This window comes from Temnothorax longispinosus, chromosome 7, assembly GCF_030848805.1.
Source record: "Temnothorax longispinosus isolate EJ_2023e chromosome 7, Tlon_JGU_v1, whole genome shotgun sequence".
NCBI classification, from domain to species: Eukaryota; Metazoa; Arthropoda; class Insecta; order Hymenoptera; family Formicidae; genus Temnothorax; species Temnothorax longispinosus.
In genome coordinates this window covers 6,116,536-6,140,454 of record NC_092364.1, presented here as the reverse complement: position 1 = coordinate 6,140,454, position 23,919 = coordinate 6,116,536, and the positions used below count along the sequence as shown (strand labels likewise).

The following is a 23,919-nucleotide window of genomic DNA, read 5'->3' as shown; positions in this document are numbered from 1 at the left end:
AATATTTTTGTTTCTCTGGCTCAAGACAAATAAGATATGACGGGAAAAACCGCGGAGACATGCATGATCTTGAGTGAAAGTTATGTTTGGACAGAAGAGGATGCTATTCACCTCATGATATGATAGGATCGTAAAATGCCTCAACATTGGTCCGCATGCTTTGCCACGGAAGATAATATTAAAATGCAAAACTACTAATCTCGTGTAAGATCTACCCTCGATGAAAGTCGCGGCGTTATCTTCTACCTGCTTTAATCTCTCCAGTATGTTTTTTCTTAAATATGTTTTTTTTTTTATCAGAGGGGGAAACCCGCATGAAAATCGCAGATTAATATCAACAGAGGAATTTCTTACAAATACTGAGAAAAGCTTAACTAAATAAATTTTTTAACAAACAATGAATTTTAAGATTGGAAAAATCATTAATTAAGAGTAATAAAATCTACAATTTGTACTAATCAATAATTCAATTTATTTATGTAATTACATAAATAAAAATTTGATAGCAATTTTGATGTTAATTTGGATGTATAAAAAGTACGAATAATCTTAAGAATGTTCTAAGAAATAACAATTAACGTACATTTATAATTTAACCATGCATCACAGAACAATGTTTGAATTAAAATATTTTACGCACATTTTCTGAGAGACGAAAGCGTGATATATGTAATCGGAGTTTCATAAATCTAAATACCCATAATGGACCTTCGTCGTCGTTCGAACACCGTTGACATCGATTCAATATAGCTCGTGTATAAAATGCAAACCTGTCGCGATATACTTAATGTCGATGCCGTGTTTGATCGATTATTTTAACCGAGTAAGCTTCTTAGCGCGTTTGGTCGCATGCTCGACTTCCGAGAATGTCAAGATATGTCATCAGCAATCCACCTTAAATACGGATTTCAGCAGTCGTGCTGAAATAATGCTGAAACAAATCAGGTCCTTTTTCCTAACAACGATTGTATAAATCCGTTCTTTGTAACGTGCAACATATAAAGCCAATCTTTTCGGAGCATTCCGTATTTTTTTCTAAATAATATTAAAAGTGCAATACATATTAATGACTTTTGCACATTTGCCATGATAATTTTGATGACCCGCTTTTGAATATCGAACACGACAAGCGAAAAAGAGCGACTTTTCCTTTCGCAGATAGTCCCTCAAGCAGAACACGGACCTTTCTTCATACATCAGACCGTGCGTTCGTTAGCAGGCTTCCTTCTCGTCCCGCGGGCTCGCACGGCGCCGAAACTCGGTTGAGCTCATTGAGCCGCGGCGCATGTAAATTTATTCCATTGAGGTGTGGTGGCGGCGTGTAAATCGCGCATGGACATCACTGCCTCGGCGTCTCCGTATATGTACCCGTGTATGTTGTGACCCGCCCGCGGTCGGTCGGTCGGTCGCATACACCGCGTCGTCCTCTCTTGGTCCACGCCGAGAGACGGTGAACGCGCTGCGGATCACTTTTGTTCTCTCGCGCGCGTCTCACCGAGACGAGAAGGAATAATTTCGATAAGTCGGCAGGGTAAGAGAGAGAGAGAGAGAGAGAGAGAGGCAGGCAGGCGCGGTGAAGACTTTGCGTGTTCCGTCACGTCTCTCGAAGAATTCGACCGCCCTTTATTCGTTCCCTTCAATGTTGGCTCGCGACGGCATCACTCGCGCTTGCTCTCGCACGCTCTCGGGAAGAAACCCGCACTTGGGTGGCGCACGCGAGGTCGAGAAGAGATCGAGATACTCTTTGTTCATTGCACACCGCAGTCTCGCGGCAGCGTGCAGGGTTATTAACGTAACAATTCAGCGGTCTGAATGCGGGGCAGTTAACGGGGTTACGTTTAACGCTGGGGCGGCTGCTGAATCCTGTCTTATGAAATTAGAGGATCGGTAACATTAAATTATACTGGGGGATTCAAGATACTTGACTGACATCTCTCGCGCTAATGGAATCGATTTGGAATTATTTTAGACAGTGATTGGAGGTAGTCGGGAGAAAAGAACCTCTTATTTTCAGCTGCATTTTATTTTTATCGTAAGCTTACGTTTCCGTAAAATTTATATTTGAAAGAAAAAAGAGAATATTTATATCGCGTTCTAATTACTTCTTAAATCGCAGCCCGTAGGCTATCAGAATCGTCATGACAATCGATGTTCGTTACTGCCATAATACCCATTTCCTATAGCACGTAGTAATTATCACAATCAAGATACTCGCAGACAAACTTAATCATCCGCGCGCTCACCCACCTAGACCATTCTTAACCACCCGGAAGCGAATAACGTATTTTTACCTACTGCTCCTTCCACATTAGTTATAACTATATACAAGGTGTTCCAAGTGTTGCATCGATCCTTTCTTTCCATAATAGGTATTTTAAGTAACTAAAAAATCTCAACATTATTGCTTATTTCGAGATGATAATTAGGCCGTTCTACCTCATCATGTTAAATCAATGTAATAATTATTTAAATAATTCGTATGGTTTATTAGTGATTATTGTATTTTATTCAAGAAACTTGCTCTTTTAATTAATATAATTAACCTAATTTATTCCGTTGTTTTTCTACTTCTTTGAAGACCATTAGAGGGAAATATATACTTCTTTATAGCCCTTCCTGAGATATCCGCAAATGAGAAAATGCGCAATATCCGAGACACCTCGTATACAACCAGCCTCCGAGCGAGGAAGATCTTCAATATCGCAATCGTGAGCAGTAGAGATGGTGTTAATGCGGACCCCCGTGGTTAACGCGGACCCCGCCGGGGTAATGCTTCGGCGAGGCACTGAAATCCGGTTCAGTGGCTTCTTTGTATGTAACTCTCGCCATTTTATATCGTTTTTATTAAACTTTTAAAGGACGCGGTAGTAATGCGGCAGTCCCCCTCCCCCGCCGCGGTGACATGTCCACCCCCGTATGGTATGTAGCTTTTGATTGCGATTTTCGTCCGAATTCTTACGAGCACGATGTAAATCTTACAAAGGATCATAATTTAATAATATAAATTAAAAAGGATTTAAAGTGAAACAGTACAATACAACAGTACAATACAATTTGAAATTAATATAGGGGGGCCGGGGCTCGTTGGCACCGTTTTCACAGTTTCGGCATTTGAGTTTTTATACAACTAATTATCATGATTAAATAGTACTAATATGATAGAGAGAATCTTTCTCTACATTTTCATGCCATGAACGCTCCTGTATACTGTACACGGAGAGAATTTTTTGTTATATTTTACCCTTAAATTCACTACACTTGGGACAACTTGGCAACCAAGAAATTTTTAAAATATACAAAAGACATTTTACAAACAACGTGATAAAAATTACTAAGCAGATTGGTAAATTTTGAAAAATTATTGAAATTTCCTAGATATATTTTAGTAAAATTAATCAAACATATTTTATATTTTAATGTAATAAATATTAATATTTTTTATTATGGTAGATATTAATCCGAAAAGCTCGCATAAAATTCTTGGTGGTACATATTGTCCCACAACTACCATGATTTCAGGGTAAATTTTAAGAGAAAATTCTCTCCGTGTATAGTTTCTTTGTAATAAGTGAAATACGAACATGCTGCATTGTAGCCAACTTGCCCCGATAGTAGAGTAAGTTGGCTATGCGACAAAAGTCCATGTTAAATTAATGAAAACGTGATAGAAACACAAAACGGGTAACTATCAAGAAGTACATATCCGTCACACATGATGTACCAACCTTATTCTTCACTCTGATGTCAAAATACAGTGCAAAAAAAATTCACTGAAATTTCACGAATTCAGCCTTACTTGCCACACTGGGGTGCAGGTGAATCCACTAGACTTTGGACAACTGCCACAGACAGACTAACGCTAACGGTCCCGGCATAATGCCACTGGCTTGAGGGGATAGTGGCATTTTCGAACTATTGACAGATGTCGCTATAGACCCGCTCCCCGTAGGTTTAGGTATTTAAAATTAAGGGAATATGGTCGTGGGGTGCGCTGTACCCCTGTGACAAACAAGGGTTAATATTCTGATATGTGAGTTCTGATGCGCCCACTATATCAATTATTTCCAAGTGACGACACGAATTTCCCAACTCCGTTACCACTGTATCATTGATCATGCACTTCAGCGTAGGTTTAAATAAACGATGAACATCATATCCCAATACTATTTCACGCATCCGTTAATTATTTTGGAGTATTCTGCAAAGATGCTCAGTTGTTATACATGTCTCTTCAAAGTTTATATGTTCCAAATTATTTAGCCGCTCGAGATACGAAAATCCTTCCTCTATGCGCCGACAATGACTTAGTTCCAATTCTAAGAAAAATTCATATTAGTTGCAATTTACCCATAATCTTGACAATTATATACATACACTATAATATGCATGTACTTTTCAAATTTTTACATGTTTTTGAAATTTTAAGTAGGACGGGATTTAAATCCTTGCAGCACTTTCTTATTCTTAAATGCGTTAAACGCCTGCCGCAATTATCAAGAAAGTTTACGAAAACATCAACATCAAAGTTCTTTTCTGTAAGATCTAATTGTTGCAAATATTTATATCTAGGTGTAAAATAACAAAATAATTTGCACATATATTCGTCAGAGCTAATATATCGCATGTTCAAACGTGTATAGAGTAGAGGATCTCGTGTTAAATAATCAAAGCGTCTATTATTTACTTCAAGATAGAATATAATTAATATAATACAAAATAAATACTTTAATACTCAAAGTAAGAAATGTCATTGCAATAAATATTGTGATGAGAAATAGATGAGAATTCTTAGAATACTTTACAGGAAGCGTAGATAAACTGCAACGTGATAGCTCCTTGGATTCATCCACTGAGTTTCATGCGCTTGGCACAATATTTAGAAAAAAATGCAAAAGAATTTTGTTGCAGATGAGCTATATCCAAGTGTGCCCTTTTTAAATCTGTTGTTAAATTATGAACATCGTGGTGGTAGTACGTGCTGTTAATTTTGTTTAACAGCTTAGTTAAACTTTTATCTCTAGGATCTCTAAGAGGGATTAAATTTGATGTACCGATAAGCATCACAGCATCCAGTTCTGTTATATGATACGATTTAATTGAGCCATCTTTAAACACTAGTCTGAGCATTTTGGTTTTGAAGTTGCACGAATGCGATAATGGTGGAGAGAATAATCTTTTCACATCCATGGTAGCTACCATGCGCGATACATTGATTTACAAATGAACGAGCTTCAGCATCTAGGACATAATTAACAATTCTAAATTGATATATGTTACCATCACTCCACTAAAATCCATTTTCTTATAAATCCGCTGGTTCAACAAACTCGTTCAAATAAATAATAATATCACTAGGTTTTCCAGGGCCCAAATAAACAGCAATTAAAAAGGGATGTTCAAAATCTCGAAACTTGCCAAGAATAGGCCAGAAATGCATTTCAGAGCTTTTGCTTAAAGGAATGCCATCTATATTGACATCTATCGCTATTTCACCGTGTTGACGAATGGATTCATCAGAAAGTAGTTGTCAAATGTTCAGTTTTACTCCTTTGTACCAAAATAGCCCGTTATCCATGTCGTAGACAGTAACTTTTCTCGAAGAACGCAACAGTCTTGTGACTCTTAGGCAGAAAAGGAAAAATTTGCCGTAACAGAGTCAACAATGTATCTACTTTCTTTTTCGATACTCCACGCAAAGCCCATTCTCTTAACATGTTTAATAAATAATTCTTCACTTGCTCTTCATTATTAAAGTTTGATTCTAAATTTACATCACTGTATATTATAATCTTGCTCAATACCGTCGTTATCCCTATTTTCATCCATGTAATCTGTAATAGTACTATTATTTTCACTGCAATTATTGATAGAATTATTAGATAAATCAAAATTGCTATCTGAATTATGATCTAAATTAGGGGTATCATTCTCCTGAAAATCTATAACCTCCCTTTCAAAAGAATTATCACTCTCAGGGTCAAAGTCAGTAAGATTTTCAAAACTACAAATTGTATTATTGCTGCAGGATTATATTAATTTACACAAAACATTTTTCGGTGATAATATGCAGTGGTATACACGGGGCCGTGTAACGAGCAAAAATAATTACATTGGTACGTAATATTCGATTCGATAATGTAGATATTGCGTTTTTGTTGAGAAGAGTATATAATTATATTTTTTATTTTAAGACATTGATTTTCATGAAGCTGTATATCCAGTCAGAGTTTCTATTTATGAAATATTTAATCCTGGAAACGTAATTCAAATTTTGGCTCAAAATTCCAATAATGAATGGAAACAGTTGTGGGATAAATCGTCTCATCAGATTGTACTTCCGGAACCAAGATTACGAACCAAGTACGAGGGACATATTATATAAGAGTAGAATGTGTTTCTTTGAACAAGACTGTCCGCTTCGTACAGATGAATCTTTTTGCAATAAAGATGATTCTTACATCATGTCGGTAATTCAATATTAGAGGATATTGGAACTGGTATGGTTTCTCAGTTCCGTCTGGATGCACTGCATCTTGTGTATCTAGGTGTTGTTAAAAAAATGCTTAATTTTCTCATAAGTGTGCGTTCTCGTTTGCACATTGCCAAATGTGACTGTGTTTGAAATCAATAATGTGTTAAATGATATTGCTGGCTTTTTTCCATTAGAATTTACTCGGAAACCGAGAAGTTTAGGTGTTCATAATAAAAGAGAAAAGTGGAAAGGCACTGAATTTAGGAGATTTATATTGTATGATTGTATTTTTGTTTTGAAAGACCGTGTGCCTAATAATATTTACCAGTGCTTCCTCCTTCTTCACTATGCAATTTACATTTTATGTAGACATGATGTTTTTGAAACAATAAATGAGATTGCTAATTATTGTTAAGAGAGTTTGTGAAGCAGTCGGCTCATTCGTTTGGGCGTGAGTTTGTGGTCTACAATGTTCATTCTCTCGTTGATTTACCTAAAAAATGTCGTAACAGAGGTACATTGGATTCCTTTAGTGCATTTTCTTACGAAAATTTTTTGGGTGTTATAAAAAGTCAATTACGCTTTACTCATCGACCATTACAACAATTGGCTAATAAAGATATAGAAACGCAAGATGCATTGGTAAACCCTTCCCCTCGTAACGATTCCAATTTTGTGACTCTGAAGAAACCATTTGATGGTTATAATTTACCGCTTGAAGGTCAACAGTATGCTGGTGTGATATCATTAAAGATTTTACATTGAGTACAAATCAAGCAAATCGGTACTTCAAAACTATCGATGATGAAGTTGTACGTTTATACTGTGTGATTGACTCCCCTAGAGGCATTATTGTTGTGGGAAAAAGATTCAAACGTCATGAAAACTATTATACATTTCCTATAGAATTTTCGAAGTTGGGTATTTTTAAAGTATCGGAATTCTAAAACACATTTTATTATTGCAAGATTGAAGATGTTAAAGAAAAATGTGTTATTATACCTGATAGCAATGATACTTTCCTTTGCATTCCACTCATCCCGTTTTTTTCATTAGAGTAAGCTCATCTTTCTATAATCCCTACAATTGACTACACTGCTTGTGTTAATATGTGACATTGATGATTTGTATTGCAGTATGTTGTAAAGTTTCCTGTTTCGGATAACGCACAGGAAGAAACAGTAGCTGTTCTTCCATCATCATGGATAAACTATTCTTTCAATACATGCAAATGGCCAAAAAAAGTATTCCTCTGATAAGATCAGCAGATGGGTTATGAGTTTAACAATACCAAAGAATGATTTTGAAGATTTGCCAATAGAAATTATGCATGAATATGGTATGTAAATCTTGCTTTATGCAATAAATGTAATAACAAAATAATAAAGCATTAATTTATAGTATTTGATAAGATAGCATAACTTTTAAAGATTAATATAAATTACATGTGCTATTCGCATTGCTGTATTTATTTTTGTACTTTATAAAAATAAGAAAAATGTAATCTTTTTCATATCTATATATCTATTCATATCTATTCATATTTATATATCTTTACTTTTCTATCAATATCTATCTATCTATCTATTAATTGAAAACGTTGATCTACTTTGAATTAGAAGATATATATATATACAGGCCAATTCCACGAAGAAACATGCTTCAGAAAAAAAGCTCGTTCGAACGGAAAAAGGGAGGACGGCTGCTTTTCATGTGGCAAAAAATATCATAAGCGCAAAGACTGAAAAGACTGCTTCGAATGTGGATCAAAGGATCACATAGCAAGGAATTGCACGAAAAGGGGAAAGCGCAAGAAAAGCGAAGAAACATTGAACGAATCAGCTTCATCATAATCAGGAACCCGGACCGGGCCGGAACCGAAACCGAAACCGAAAACGAAAACCTCCGGTCGGAGATTTTATACTACACAATTTATGAGAGCAAAGTTCTTAAGAGATTTGATGGATTTAAGTACAGAAACATGGGCATACAATTGGGTGTACGAAGGCAATTTAGATCCTACTGAAATCGATTTTTCGAACGATCTGATCAAGATTCATTCAATCATGATTATTTCTTCAGTGATGATTCCATCAACTTACTTATGTTTTTTTTAATGTTTGAATAAATATCCATAGTCCGTTATACATTTTATTACTATTCCGCATTTATTACATTGTTCTTTATATTTTCCTAAGTCTGTGTAATGGTTTCGTAATTTCTCAGGTAATGTGCGATTTTCGGGACACAACTTATGTTTATCAAGTAAATGTTTTTTAAATGTTCTTATTGCGTTATTAGAACGCACCCGAATGTCTTCTCCGCATTTTCTGCATTTCCATGCGTCTCCGTTTTTATCAAAATACTCTCACAACACGTTCCGTTTTTTGAGGCCATTGTTTAGAAAATCAATTCGATCACCTTAGAAATGAATATCAACGGATGACATATTTTAAGTCTTGTGGCAACTATACTTATAGCTCCTGTTCAATATTACATAGGTAAAAGAAGAACTCGTAAAAAGGTTGGAACATTCATTGCTGAACATTTTTTTTTAATTGTCGGTTTCATCATTTGTATACAACGATAATATAAATTGTAAATTGCAAGAGATCATATATGTAAAACCTGCGAATAGCAAGATAAAAGCTTAAGGGTCCATATACCTCAGTAAGTCCAAAAAAAGGTGATTTTTGTGAATTTTTTATGGAGAAAGTAAACAAAATAAATCATTCAATATTTTTAGATTATATTTATGATACTTTTAAGTAGTTATAAAATTTTTTCAGCTTATTTGGCGAAGCGGGATACTGGGCAACGGCGACCTGTGCGCGGAATAGGTTGCTCCATGGCGGAAGTCCTCCAAAATAATTTCTTTTAGTCTACTCTATAGGGACACTTGTACTGAACAGGAAAATCGATTGATTCGATGTTTCAGACACATTTTACCTGGAGGACTTCCGCTATGGAGCAACCTATTCCGCGCACAGGTCGCCGTTGCCCAGTATCCCGCTTCGCCAAATGGGCTGAAAAAATTTTTATAACTACTTAAAAGTATCATAAATATAATCCAAAAATATTGAATGATTTATTTTGTTTACTTTCTCCACAAAAAATGCACAAAAATCACCTTTTTTGGACCTACTGAAGTATATGGACCCTTTAAAGCAAATAGTTCACAAAATCAGAATTTAAAAGCTCATAATTCTGCGTGCAAGATCAACGTACTTATATAACAATGAAAATTATAGGGAGAAGATTATTACAATTTTTGATTTAAAATCCAAAGCATTTTTAAACAGAAAAATACATTGCCACATCTTGGCCGATATCGAGGCGGATATTAGCCTGAACAATCGACGGTGATGTCGGTTACTGAAACACACCGCGAGGTGCTTTAGCAAATGAAACGAAAACTACCGTTTTTCCCGCCGCGTTCGTTAAGCCAGTCAGCTGAACCGTGAATCGTCCAACAAGGAGAAAAAAATGAAACGAACGAACGAAAAAGCACATTAATCTGCATTGATCCTTTCGTTTCGATAAAATACAATTTTCATCGATTACTCGATACAGACATTCTAAATCTTCACTCATCGCTATCGCCCATCAGAATCATTGAAAAAATTACTATAATCCTCCTCGTCCATACTCTGCCGAGCGTGACTCTCATACATGTGCGCACGAGATACACATTATTGGACTACTTCGCGATCGACGCAATTTGCCATGCCTTCCAAGAATACGAAATTTTCAACTCCGGATCGACCGACTGCTCACAACAGTAAGCTGTATAGGCCATCGTCCTATATTAATACTAATTAAAATTATGTTTCAATTCTAGGTGAGACATAATGACTGTTACACACACAGGCAAGAAATAAAAAGAAGAAATAAAACAGAAAACGCCTTTCTTAAACAATGTTTCTTAATCCATTTAAAAGCATAATAATTCTGTTTCTTTTATGCTTGCGATATGTAATTAGTATAAGAATATAGTAGCAGAAAAGGAATTATATCCAGTTTCGTATATGAACCTTCGATTGCGTATAAAGTTGGGTTTAGTCAACCAAATTTAAAAAGCTTATATATGAAATAGGGGTAGAAGAAACCAACGAAGAGATTGGTTTTTGAGTTTTTTCTGCCAATATGTTCAGATTGTTGTCGAAATATCGCCTAAAAAAAAATGTCCGTGTGTATGTATATATGTATGTATGTGTGTATGTATATATGCTTTTGTTGTCCGTATATGCTCTAACTTCCGTAATTTTTGAGATATCGGGATGTTTTTTTTTAATCGATAGAGTATCATTCAAGGAAGGTTGGTATTGAATTTGACGATGATCGGTAAAGGGGTTCTTTTTTAAAAAAATTTTGAATTTTTTTAGAAATGTCCGTGGTTGCTCTAACTTCCGCAAATTTGGAGATATCGATTTATTTCTAATTTTATTATATTTTTCAGTCTTTTCTACTCTTATTTCATATATAATTTTTTAAGATTTGGTTCATCAGATCCAGCTTTATACGCGATCAAAGGTCCGTAATTTTGCTCGCATAGGTATAAAGCTAAGTCTAATCAACCGAATTTAAAAGAATTATATATGAAATAGGGGTAGAAAAGACCGAAGTAAAAATTGTTTTTTGAGTTTTCGATGCCAATGTGTTGCTTATGTTCGAAAACGTCGAAAAATCGTAGAGTATCATTAAAGGTAAATTGGTGTTGAATTATCTTTTTTTTGTTTATGATATAACTTCTGTAATTTTTTAGATATTAGGATGTTTTTTTTTAATCGATAGAGTATCATTCAAGGAAGGTTGGTATTGAATTTGGCGATGATCGGTAAAGGGGTTTTTTTTTTTTTAAATGTTAAATTTTTTTAGAAATGTCCGTGGTTGCTCTAACTTTCGCAAATTTGGAGATATCGATTTATTTCTAATTTTATTATATTTTTTAGTCTTTTCTACCCCTATTTCATATATAATTATTTAAGATTTATTTGATTAGACCCAGCTTTATACGCGATCAAAGGTCCATAATTTTGATCGCATATAAAGCTAAGTCTAATTAACCGAATTTAAAAAAATTATATATGAAATAGGGGTAGAAAAGACTGAAAAATATAATAAAATTAGAAATAGATCGATATCTCCAAATTTGCGGAAGTTAAAACTTCCTCTATGAGGAAGCTATGTGCAAATTTCTAATTTGCACAATTTTTTTTATTTTCTTTTTTAGGCCAGCATGTTTGAATGTTCTTTGTATGGTTGTTGGCGCCGACGTGACTCATCCGTCCTCCAATTCTAAAGATTCTAAAGGTTTACCATCTATAGCAGCGGTTTGTATATATATATATATATATATATATATAATTATTTTATTACTTTATTTCAAATTCTCATGTCCACGAGCGTGCTCATGTCGCTGTTGTCCTTCAAATTTTGGTGGATAGACAAGAGGAATTGAATGGAAAAGTTGAATATGGAAATCTAATGCTTCATAGGATTTATCGCAAGTTAGTTCCAGAAGAAGAAAAAGTAATGAAACCGAAAGGACTTCCTGCACTCCCCTTAACCCTCCGTGGTCACACCTATTTTTTCAAACAAGGAAGTCACTCTGGGTCATTTTGACCCGAGACGAACTTTGATCGTTCGCCATTTGACCATTTATCCACCGATCGTGTTGAAAAAATTCTCGAATGCACTTGCGATATTGCTAAATTGATTGCTATAAAAGAAGAAGTACTTAAGAAATTTTTAACATATAAAAAAAATTCGCGAAAAATTTGTTTTTTTAACGGTCTCTACTTATAAAGGAAACTTCAAACTCTTGTAGATAACGGACCAAGCTCCATTTTAAACTAGGTTTTTAGCTGATATTTAGATCCAAATGAGGGTGGGTCAAATTGACCCAGTGTGACCACGGAGGGAAATGATGAAAATGCCTTTGAAGAATTTCAGAAGTTTTTTATATCTGATGATAATTTTTACCCTGTAGTAAGTATAGTTTCATTCATATTGTAGTAGTGTCATAGTTGGTTTGCAAGTTAAACTTAAGGACGTTCTCTCGTCCTTATACTAGAGAAATCTATTTTCTTAGGATTTTCTTGAAACTGTGAATATACGTTAATTTAGGTGTGCTTTATGCGTGGTATAAATTTCAGTACCTCTTCCGGTATAAAAAATAAAGATACTGAGCCTCAAAGTTTCAAAAAAAAATTTAAAATTAATTTTTTTTTTTTTGGCATTTTTTCCTTATAGAACTCGACGAGAGGAGCAACTTTGGTCCTCTTGGCCAACCTCGTATCTCTTACCGTTTGACCTGGAAAACCTTTTCATTAGTAAAAGTTGAAACTTTGAGGCTCAGTATCTTGATTTTTTATACCGGAAGAGGTACTGAAATTTATACCACGCATAAAACACACCTAAATTAACATATATTCACAGTTTCAAGAAAATCTTAAGAAAATCGATTTTCTCTAGTATAAGGACGAGAGAACGTCCTTAATAAGTACATCTTATTTCATTTTCGTAGATTATTTTTATTATATTATAATATAAACTATATTTTATATTTTAATTTAGTTAGTATAACTTTATTTCAGCATTTGCCAAGAAAGGCGTTTTTTTTTATGTAAAAAACGTACCCAAAAAACCTTTACAGGTTACAACACTCAAAATAAACCAATGTTCCACAGAATCAAATTGTACCCCCTTTAACCTGGCCATTTTGCGACCTCACATTACTAGTGGCGTTTTGAAGGGACGCAGTGGCCCAATTCCAGAAAAACGCGGACAAAAATGAAAAAAGTGAAGTTCGGAATTTTGACCTTAGTACCCCGTAATCCCATATAGGGGACACCACTGCACCTCGGTGCAGACCGACAGTCAGTTATGCCGTTTGCATAACGTATGAGAGCAGGTCAAACTGAGTCAGTTGGCCATTGGTTTCGCTCACATGTTCTCGTGGTTTGTTTGTAACTTTTGTTTAAACGTGTTTTTTTACAATCCAGTGTGATGGAAGGTGAAATTGAAAGTAAGTAATCATCATCCATACGTGGTTAATCGTTATTTAAATTTTTAAGGGGTGAAAATATTGAAGAGAAATATTGCGTTGTTTATTTATTTGTTCATAAAAAATAATTGAGAGTTTGATCGAGTTGGATGGTCCGCCTTATTTTTTAACAAAATTTAGGGTATGAAGATTAATTGTTGAAAAGATTTACTTACCCCGAGGTACCCCTTCGTTTTTTACACCAATTTCCGTTATTTTTATCTCAATTAAAAAAACGGTATGGTTTCATTTAACTCGATTTGAAATTGAAATAATCTATGTTTGGTTCAATGTTAGTTCAAAATTTGTATACTTAATTAATATTACAGGTTTATTATTAATTTTATTATTATTTTATAACAGCAAATTCCAGTTGTGTCTCATGCACCCGACAAAAAATATTTGATGCCATTCGCATGCAGCTTCTATCAGAATATGGCAAAAAAGTAAAAGAATTAGAAAATTATATATCACTGAAAACAAAGAGACCATTTCAATGTCACGCAGACGACAAGATGGCACTGAAAAACCTCTTCCACACTTTAAAAACTAAGTGGATCGAGTGCAACCGAACAGTCTCACGCTTTTATAATAAGAATAGTGTGAATGGCTTAAGGGAACAATACAACTGGTAACAATAATAAATAAAATTGTATTTTAAAATTGAAATAACTTAATGGTCAATAAAAAAATTATAAAGAATACAAGTAAAGATTTTGATTAATTTATTTTTAAGTACTGTTGTCCGGGTCCCGAGGAATTAAAAGTTTCGGAAGCATGTACGAGCAAAGATGATGAACCTTCTACAAGTTCGAAACCCAGAGGTCGACCTATCACAGATTTCGAGACGTTATCCGATCGATCAAAAAGGCGGAGGTCAAACCAGTTACAGTTACTCAAAACGCACAGCACAGCGGAATTGGCTTTTGCAACGAGTATGAGTCTTCGTTCATCTGGAGCCGCCAATGCTGCCTCTATTGTCAAGGACGTCACAACTTTATCTCTATCTCATGCTACTAAGTATAAGACAGCTTACAGAGCTGCCGATCTTCCTCTGTGTAAAGAAATTTCTGGCGATCTTGCACTTTCCGATCTTGTAGAAGGTAAAATGACTAGAAAAACCTATCGGTTGATTCGCAAAAGAGAATTACAGGATACTTACCTGGCGCAGAGGTTACCGTGATCACGAAGGCGGTTCCTCCAGGGCGAGGCTCTTCCATTGCACCACGGTTGAGCTGACCCTTGCGAATATCCCTAATGTGGATATCTCGGGCGTACAATTTTTGAACAACGCTAGAGTTTATCCTTCGTATCATAAAGTTTCGGATGCTAAAACTCGATGTTATCCGCCGGATATTAAAGTTACAGAGACTCTAGCGGAAGTTCCATTACAATCGTTATTGCACCACATAGCAAGCAGAATTCTTTCAGTACAGAATGACGTAATTCAAATATTACCTGAAGAAAAAGTCCGTAGTTTGGAATTAATTGCAAAATATGGATTTGACGGTTCTTCTGGTCAAAAGCAATACAAACAAAAGTTTGAAGACGAGGATGCGTCAGACGCGAGTATTTTATTAACATCACTTGTACCATTAAGAATAACCGGTAGTAACGATAAAAATCTGTTGATTTGGCAAAATCCAAAACCGTCTTCTCCAAGATTTTGCTCTCCAATTAAATTACAATATATTCACGAAAACGTTATTTCAACTTTGGAGGAAAATAGTTATGTCGAAGATCAAATAGCTAAACTTGCCTCATTTGTGACAATTATCGACGGAAAAGTTATTACTGTTAATTTCAAGCTTCTCTTTACGATGATTGACGGTAAAGTTAGAAATACAATAACGATTACGAAATCCAACATGCGCTGTTATTTATGTGGAGCCACGTCTAAAAAATTTAACAATCTTGATGAAGTTAGTTTACTACCAGTAGACGAAAAAAATTTGCGGTACGGTTTAGCTACGTTACATGCTTGGATCCACTTTATGGAGTATTTCTTACATTTAGGTTATAAACTGGATACGAAGAAATGGCAAGCACGATCGAAAGAAGACAAAGAAAATGTAAAAATGCGAAAAGAGGCTATACAAAAGGGTTTCAAATTGCGATTTGGACTCATTGTTGATGCTCCAAAAGTGGGAGGATTCGGTACCAGTAATGATGGCAATACTGCTAGGCGATTTTTTGCTTATTCGTCTGAGTCGGCCGAAATTTTGGGTTTGGACGTTGAACTGCTAAATCGTGCTCACGTTATAATGCAAGTTCTGTCATGCGGATACGCTGTGAATGTAGATCTTTTTAAAAGTTATTGCATAGAAACTGCGAATATGTTAGTGCAAAGTTTTCCGTGGTATTGCATGCCAACATCCATTCATGAAGTGTTGATTCATGGTCCCCTCATTATTGAATGGGCAACTATCCGAGGAAGCCCAAAAATCGCAAAATAAAGATATCAAGAAATACAGAGAAAATTATTCGCGAAAGCATTCTAGGGAAAGTACCATGAGAGACGTGTTTCAGTGGTTGCTTGTGTCTTCCGATCCGGTAATCTCGAGTTTGCGCATAACACCTCCGAAAAAAAGTGAAGCACTGTCATTCGAGGCCATACAGTTATTAAGTCCTTACGTGCACGGAACCGAGGAGTCTTCCACCTCGGATGTCAGTTCAAATACGACGGACGACTGTAGCGATTAAATTCGTATGTATTGTAATGTTTGTAAATAAATTGAAAGTCATTTTGGATCCGCCATTTTGAATTTTGAAAAAAATAATATCAAATTCATAATTAGCGACCTTGAAAACCCTTATATATCATTTTTTGTTTCAATCAAACTAATTTTGGATTTATGTCCGCGTTTTTCTGGAATTGGGCCACTGTGGGACGTACCCAACCCTGTACACATACTCTCCCCCTATACCGTCCTGGCCATGGCCTTACACATTCTTGTACCCTCTCTCCCCTTCGCCCTCTATAAATCTGCAAATACAGTCTCAATAATCTGCGTATTCTCCATTATCCTTGTGTCTAGCGAACAGTTACAAAAACAAAATAATGTCAATCGACTCACTTCATGCAGCCTAGTAAATTATTTTTTAAGATAATATACAACTCATAATAGTTTCTAACGAAAAATATTGTCTAAAAAAAGAAAAAGAAAAAAAAGTAATGTAATCTTTCATTAGTATATAGGCATACATTAGTAAGTACTAGTTATATAAGGCTCCCTTCAACCGCTTTACCCCTTCCCTTGCTCCCCATTCTCTTCTTCCATTCATTTGGCCATTTTAATACAGGTCCCACTTTTACCTCTTAGACCCTTTAGATCCTAGCTTCCATATACCTCCTTCCTCCTCCCACTTCACCTCCTTTCCGTCTATCCAGAGTCTTCTGTTTGTTGCAATTACTGCTCTACCTTTCATCCTTTCTTCCTATACTTTAGTTTAGTTATTACCATTACTTATTGCATCTTATATGTTTACAAATAAGTTATAAAAAAATTTTTATATTTCAATGAAGAAATTTTTGGCTTTTGGATATTTGTTCACCTACAGGAATGACATTGAATATGATAATAATTTATAATACAATTGTGACAGTATTAAGTTTTTTTATATTTCTTTTTAAGTATAATGAAGAAAAGTTTGATCTATCAATAATCAATTATTCAATAATTGAATATGTATACAGTTTGTATTATCTACAGTTAAAATTCTCTTCTTTTTCAGATAGATTATTTTGGTAAATTAATGAAAGTTGATGAACGGACCGACGAATATACAGCTGTCGGCCGTATTCTGCCAAAAGTTATTACAAATTCTTTAGCTCGAATGATAAATTATACAGGGTCAGGTTCAGTGAAGCTCAAGTTCCAAAATACGAAGCTTCATGAAGCAATTATTTGTAAGTTTTAATTTAACACTTTAGTAACAATATTTCTTATTTTCAAGTAAACACACTGATCTTTATTTTTATATATAGATCCTGTTTTAAAGGTATTCCCTGATAGTAATTTGGTACAGGTGGAGAAGAAAATGTCACGTTAGTTCCACACAAGTAATCAGAGGAAAATCTAGTCGTGCAAATTCGTTTTATAGATTTTCTGTCTTTTTTCCAGTTTTCGTATTATATATTTATGTGTTATACATTTCTGTATTAAAAGCATTTGTATATTTATCGTAACGTCAAGAGATGTTACTTTATAAAAAATTATATTTTTGTTTTTGCTTCCTCATACAGGAAGCTTTGTTTTCGTAAATTCGTATATGAACCTTTGATTGTGTATAAAGTTGAGAACTACTAACAAAGAAAAGATTGGTTTTTGAGTTTTTTCTGCCAATATGTTCAGATTGTTGTAAAACGTCGAAATATCGCCTAAAAAAAAAAAAAATGTCGGTATGTGTGTATGTATGTGCCAAATTTACCGAAATTTCTATAACTCCAGAACTGATCAACCAAATCTTAACCAATTATATATGAAATAGGGGTAGAAAGACTGAAGAATATAATAGAATTATTAAAAATTGTTAATAATAAAGGGGTTACCGATTTTTGTTAAAAGAAACAACCAAGTTTACTGAAAATTCTTTAACTCAAGAACTGATTAACCAAATTTAAAAATATTATATATGAAATTGGGGTAGAAAAGACTGAAAAATATAATAGAATTAATAAAAATTGTTAATAATAAAGGGGTTACCGATTTCTGTTAAAAAAACAACCAAGTTTACTGAAATTTCTTTAACTCAAAAACTAATTAACCAAATTTTAAAAAATTATACATGAAATAGAGGTAGAAAAGACTGAAGAATATAATAAAATTAGAAATAGTCCAATATTTCAAAATTTGCAAATGTTATAGCAACCACGAACATTTCTATTTAATTTTGTTATATTCTTCAGTCTTCTCTATTTCTATTTTATATAATTCTCTATATTCAAGATCGTCTTAAGTATAGTCTTAAGGCGTCATCAGCCAATCAGAGGGCTGTATTAGCATCTTAAGACGTCACTTCCTCTATGAAGAAGCCAAGTGCAAATTTCCTATTTGCACCATTTAATTATGTTCGATTTCCAAAATGCGAGCATTGTCCCAATCAAATGCATGACCGAATTTTTTGTATAAACTTTAACTTTCTGAAAATTTGTAATTTTCAATATTTCTAATTCTTTAGAGATATGCGTGTGGCATATATTAGCACGGCTGGAGAGAGCGAATTTATGTGAACAAATTACAGGGGTTGCGCTTCAGCGATTGATCGTCCCTTTTCGAGCCCGAGCTTGCAAGTACTAGCTTGCGACATATTTAAATCCTCTTTTAATGTAATTAAATCTTGTCTTTTATTGTTACAATTTTCTCGATCTCTCGACATCTCTTCTTCGTGCTTCTAAAACACAGAACACAAATAAATATTTATAGGTATATGTATATTTATACATATTTATATACATATTTATACTCACATGTTCATTATTTATACATTTATTTTTGTCGCACTTGCAGTATGAAGTGCACGACCTTTTGAGTTTCTGGCAACTGCAGTTAATGCACTTGCCAGAACGGCTCCTGCAGGGTCTTTGGTAGCTTCGACCAGACATGACCAACGATCAATAAATACCGAAGATGTCATTATGTCGATTAAGAGGATGGACAATATTATCTAAAGTCCGAACACGATAGATCGAGCACGCTAACTGTTTTATTTATAAAAAAAATTTTGATTAATATTTGATTAACATTCGTTTTTAATAATAGATATTAATATAACAAGTTTATTTTTTAGCATTAGATATAAATCCAAAGAAAACAAAACAATCAAAATAATATTAATTTCAATTTCTGTTCTTCTTGGAAAAGTGCCATTTGTGCAAAAAATGAAGTTTATTACTTTTATAACAATAATTTATAATGAAATAAAGTTTCTACCATTTAATTTTGCGTAATATTCTTCTTTCTGGAAGTCATATTAAAATCAATATAATATCAAAAATAAGTCACCGAAACATCGCTAAAAATGTATCGAATGAGGTCATCATGATTTTTTCCGAAATGACTTTTAAGAGATGTCATTATGATGTCACTTTGAGTTTTATGTTCTACCTGAGTGGTATAAGTCACTTTTTTCAACTTAGTAATTTGAGTTCACAGGTGTAGTAACACGGGCAAATATGTTGAAAAGACTTAAGAAAATTTTTTTTTATTTACACCACTATTTTTTACACTATTTTATTTACACCACTATTACACCACTATTACTATGGCTTTAACCCCTCCAAATGCAAATTGTAAATAAACCGTTTAAATTGTATCTGTGCTTAACAAGTAAAATTATTATTAAAACATATCAAAAATCCTTCGAATGAAATAGTAGCCCAGCTGGGATTCCAGAAAATATTTTAGGGAAAAATTGTATAATAGATTCAAGCTTGGACTAAACTGGATTATAAAAATAATTATGGTACAAACGAAGCAAATATCTAGGAAAATTATAGGTCACAGCTAGGTTCCAAATAATTTTTCTAAACAAATTCCGGGCGCAATCTTCGGCTGACCTGGATTCAATAACAGGGCTTGTACGATTTAGGCGTCCCAAACTTTACATAGGCCCTAGCTACATTTTCCACCTGGGTCCCAGAAATATTTTTCAAAAAATATATGGGGCCCTGATTGTTTCCAGACAACATTTCTACCTGGTGCGTTCGCTATCAAACTTGTAGTAACTTATTATTTCTTCTAGATTTACTTTGTTTATATGAAATAAATCTAGGTGCTTTAAGAACATTACTTTTTGAATGTCAACAAATTCTCTAGGATTTGCATTTGCAGGTACTTCTCGATAATTACGTCCCAGGTTTCGCTTATTACGCTTATTACGCTTCAGAGCATCATTTTGTCTTTGTTTAATATTTGACAAACAACAAGGACGAAATATTACCAAGGGCGTTTGGAGCGTCAAGTGGATCGCACTCATAAAGATACTAGCCATGTGATTCCTAAGTAATAAATATCGCATTATAGATGAGCCATCGTGACTGGGCTGCGTCCCATTAGTAAACTAGTTTAATCCGAAGTGGGTCGAGCGACATTTTTTTTCAGCTCCCGAGCAGTGTCAATAAATTTCTTCTATCGAGCCGCCGGATCTAACATGCGCGGGCAGAGACGTATCTGGGAGCCCATCGACATCTCGGATTTCGTCGACGGATTCGTGTGGTGACGCGCCACTTCCGGCACGAGAACCGGAGGCGGTATATGAAGATCCGAAAACACACAAATCCCCTGTTTCTTTTTCTGTTTCTGCTCATTTTTCCCCTCACTTACACCGATACTGATCTTGTCGCGACGAAACCGCGTCTCGGATTTTATACCTCTCTGACGGTCCCGACGACGCGCGTCAGACCTCAGACCTTAGCTTAGCTTTCGCCTGGAAGCGACATGGACATGTGCACCGTGACCTTAGATAACCGGCGGAAGAGACGGCCGAGAAAAATCAAAGACGGCGAGAAAAGTCGCGAGACACACGAGGTTAGCTGCGAGGTAAAGGGAGGACAGAGGAAAAGAGAAACTACTCGGCTTCCCCCGACTTAACTCGACGACGAGCATTGTTGCTCAGGGGGAACTCTTCCTCCCCTCCCGGCTACCATGTCTGCTGTGGCCGCGGTATGCGACGCCTGCACGATAAATACCCGCGGAGAGAAGAAGGAAAAAAAAGGATAACACCTCTTCTCGCGCTAATGACTTTAGGGCCAGCGCGAGCTGCGGTATGTTAACGCGTATGACACGTAAACACGACAGGTGCCTAAAATGAGGTAACAATAAGCCTGTTTTTTTTAGCTGAACTCTTGTATGGTTTATCTTTCCTCTTTTTCTTTTCATGTTGGAAAGGACAAGAGAAAAGATGAACCGTGCAAAAAGTTCAGCTAAAAAGGTTTAATGAAGATTGTTGATATGAAACACTGTATATATAAGTATTTTTAAACATCTATCTTATAATATATGACGTACTACCGTGAATATAACCGACATAACAGCGGGTAATAAAAGTGATTAAACCGCTTACTAAGCGGTTGCCTGCCCTCCAGAAAGACATTGCAGATTGCATTACGTATAATGATCGACGGCAAAATAATAAAATGATACTTGTCGTTGGTTAAAAGTAGAAAAATTGCAATTGATAAAGAATTAATGAGTCGCAGTCGGATATGGATGACATAGTATAAAGCCAGTATCCGCAACTTAATACCTATTCATAGCGCATATGAGATTTTCTTACTACAGTTTTCGCCCTTGGAGAGCAATAAATTCGATTAAATGTTATAATCTCTTAAACGCAAGAAAATCTTCAGCGCAGCTCATCAGTATATTTTGTGTTATTTTAGCAAATTAAGACTTTAGGGAAATAAGAGTTTTAGTATGAAGATTTACATCACAGCATAAATTATATAAATAGAAACTTATGAAAGTACTTATGAAATAGTACTTATGAAAGTTTATTACAAAAAAATTGACACGATAAGATTATATATCTTAAGTTTTATACTTACATAATAATCTCTTTAAATTAAATAAAAATTATAAGAAAAAATTTTTATATTATGATATTTTCACAATTTTCTATATAAAAAGTAAGAAGAAATTACCTCTTAAAAATTTCTAGATAAAATAAAAGGTTAATTAATTGGACATTCATAAATAATTAAACAGAAATTAAATCGCAGAGCGAAAGATGAAAGTCTATACAAGTGTGCAGATGTTCTCGAGAAATTGATAAGATTTTCTCTCTCTCTCTCTCTCTCTCTCTCTCTCTCTCTCTCTCTCTCCCTCCCTCCCTTTCTCCCTCTTTTCTCCTTTGAAGGAACTATAAAATCCCCGATAAAGAATCATCAAGATATAACAAGTGTCAGGGTAGAAACTAACTTTAAAGTGAGAGTAAGTGAGTACTTTGGATTTCAATCTCCACAGTAGATCCAATCGATAGGAGATTAACCGACAAATGATATTAACCGAGAATGCAAACGCGCCGACTTACAGATGCGCTTGAACATCTTCAGCGCTGTCGGAATTCACGCAGATGCTTATCTGATCACGCTTTTGCGTTTCGCCACTGCGTGTACGAGAATGGATCCGCCTGGATCCTGGTAAGCATGTAAATACGCCGAATACACGTGTAGATAGACGAGTCTTGTAAGTATATAAATATCTGCGCAATACCTATGTATATATAATATGTATAATACCAGTTCCCTCCTTGGTATTCGCACACGCGACGGCGAAACGCGACTTTTAGTTATCCGGATTTTTTAATCCGATCCGTGGACGATATCTTCGTTAATAGGAACTACCGAGTTTATTTAAGACACGTCCCGATCCAACCTTCAACGTGTTCCGACGCACAATTAAGAGTAAAAGAAAGTACTGTGGCGACAGATTTCATGGTCGTTTTGATATCGAGACTGCAAATCTAGTAAGCAATTTTATGAACTACAAATATTAATTCAATGTTATTCCTCGAACTCCTTAACTGAAAGTTACAAAAGGGCGTAAAGTTATTTAGCGACGTAAATAAGCCTGAATCAACGTATCTCTAAATCTATATAGAAAAGAATAGAGGGCATTTATGAATTCTCAATGATTTAAAGCAGGGAGGATTTTCTGGAAGGCCGCACATTAGATTTAATTTAGTTTCTTGTCTTTCACCGCAGATCACCTCATAAAGTCGCTCTACGTGGTCTATTTTCGGCGCGAACATACGTCCGCGCCGCTATTAAAAGTCTCTTCAATACACGTTACCACATATTCGAGACGTAAATCAGGATCAATCGAATGGAATACGAGTGTTTAAAATCTGGCTGACTACCAATCAGTAAGAAGTTATGATACGATTAATTGGAAACATTTATTATAACGAAGAGTATATTTCTTTAGAGAAATTGGCAATTTTTTTTTCATCGCTGTTGAAGAAGATTAATTCCTTCTTAAGTCGTCTTAATATATCTAATTTTTGAAATAATTAAATTTTTATAGAAAATTATTTAAAAATATACAGAAAATTTACGTCAAATAACATCAGATTTGTCTTATGTAACTTAAAATATCTACTAATTAAAAAAACACATTGATAGTGTGAAACGTTTTGCATCAAATTAAAATTATTCAGCTTATCAGGTATACTTAGCAAAACAAGAACAGTGAAATTTCTTGCGTTATTAATTAACGTAAGTAGATTAAGAATAAAGCAACCGTTGCGGGATAATGTGTGCACGCACAGTTATAAATAAGCATTTCTATCTCTCGCGCTGGGAGATTTTACGGGAGGATGAATTAAAAGTGCGGTCTCTGTCTCTGTCCCCGGCGACTTAATGGCCTCTCGTAAATACTTGCTCATTAGTTGATAA

At 34.8% G+C, this 23,919-nt stretch overlaps 1 protein-coding gene and 1 non-coding gene across 2 annotated transcripts in view; one reads left to right on the top strand and one right to left on the bottom strand.

Moving 5' to 3' along the window:
* Window positions 1-23,919, bottom strand: part of LOC139815687 (uncharacterized) — a 239,480-nt gene that overhangs the window by 151,063 nt on the left and 64,498 nt on the right. The gene's annotated exons all lie outside the window — the stretch shown is intronic.
* Window positions 14,675-14,834, top strand: LOC139817060 (U1 spliceosomal RNA). The gene has a single exon (XR_011733129.1). It is a non-coding gene; the product is annotated as a U1 spliceosomal RNA (small nuclear RNA).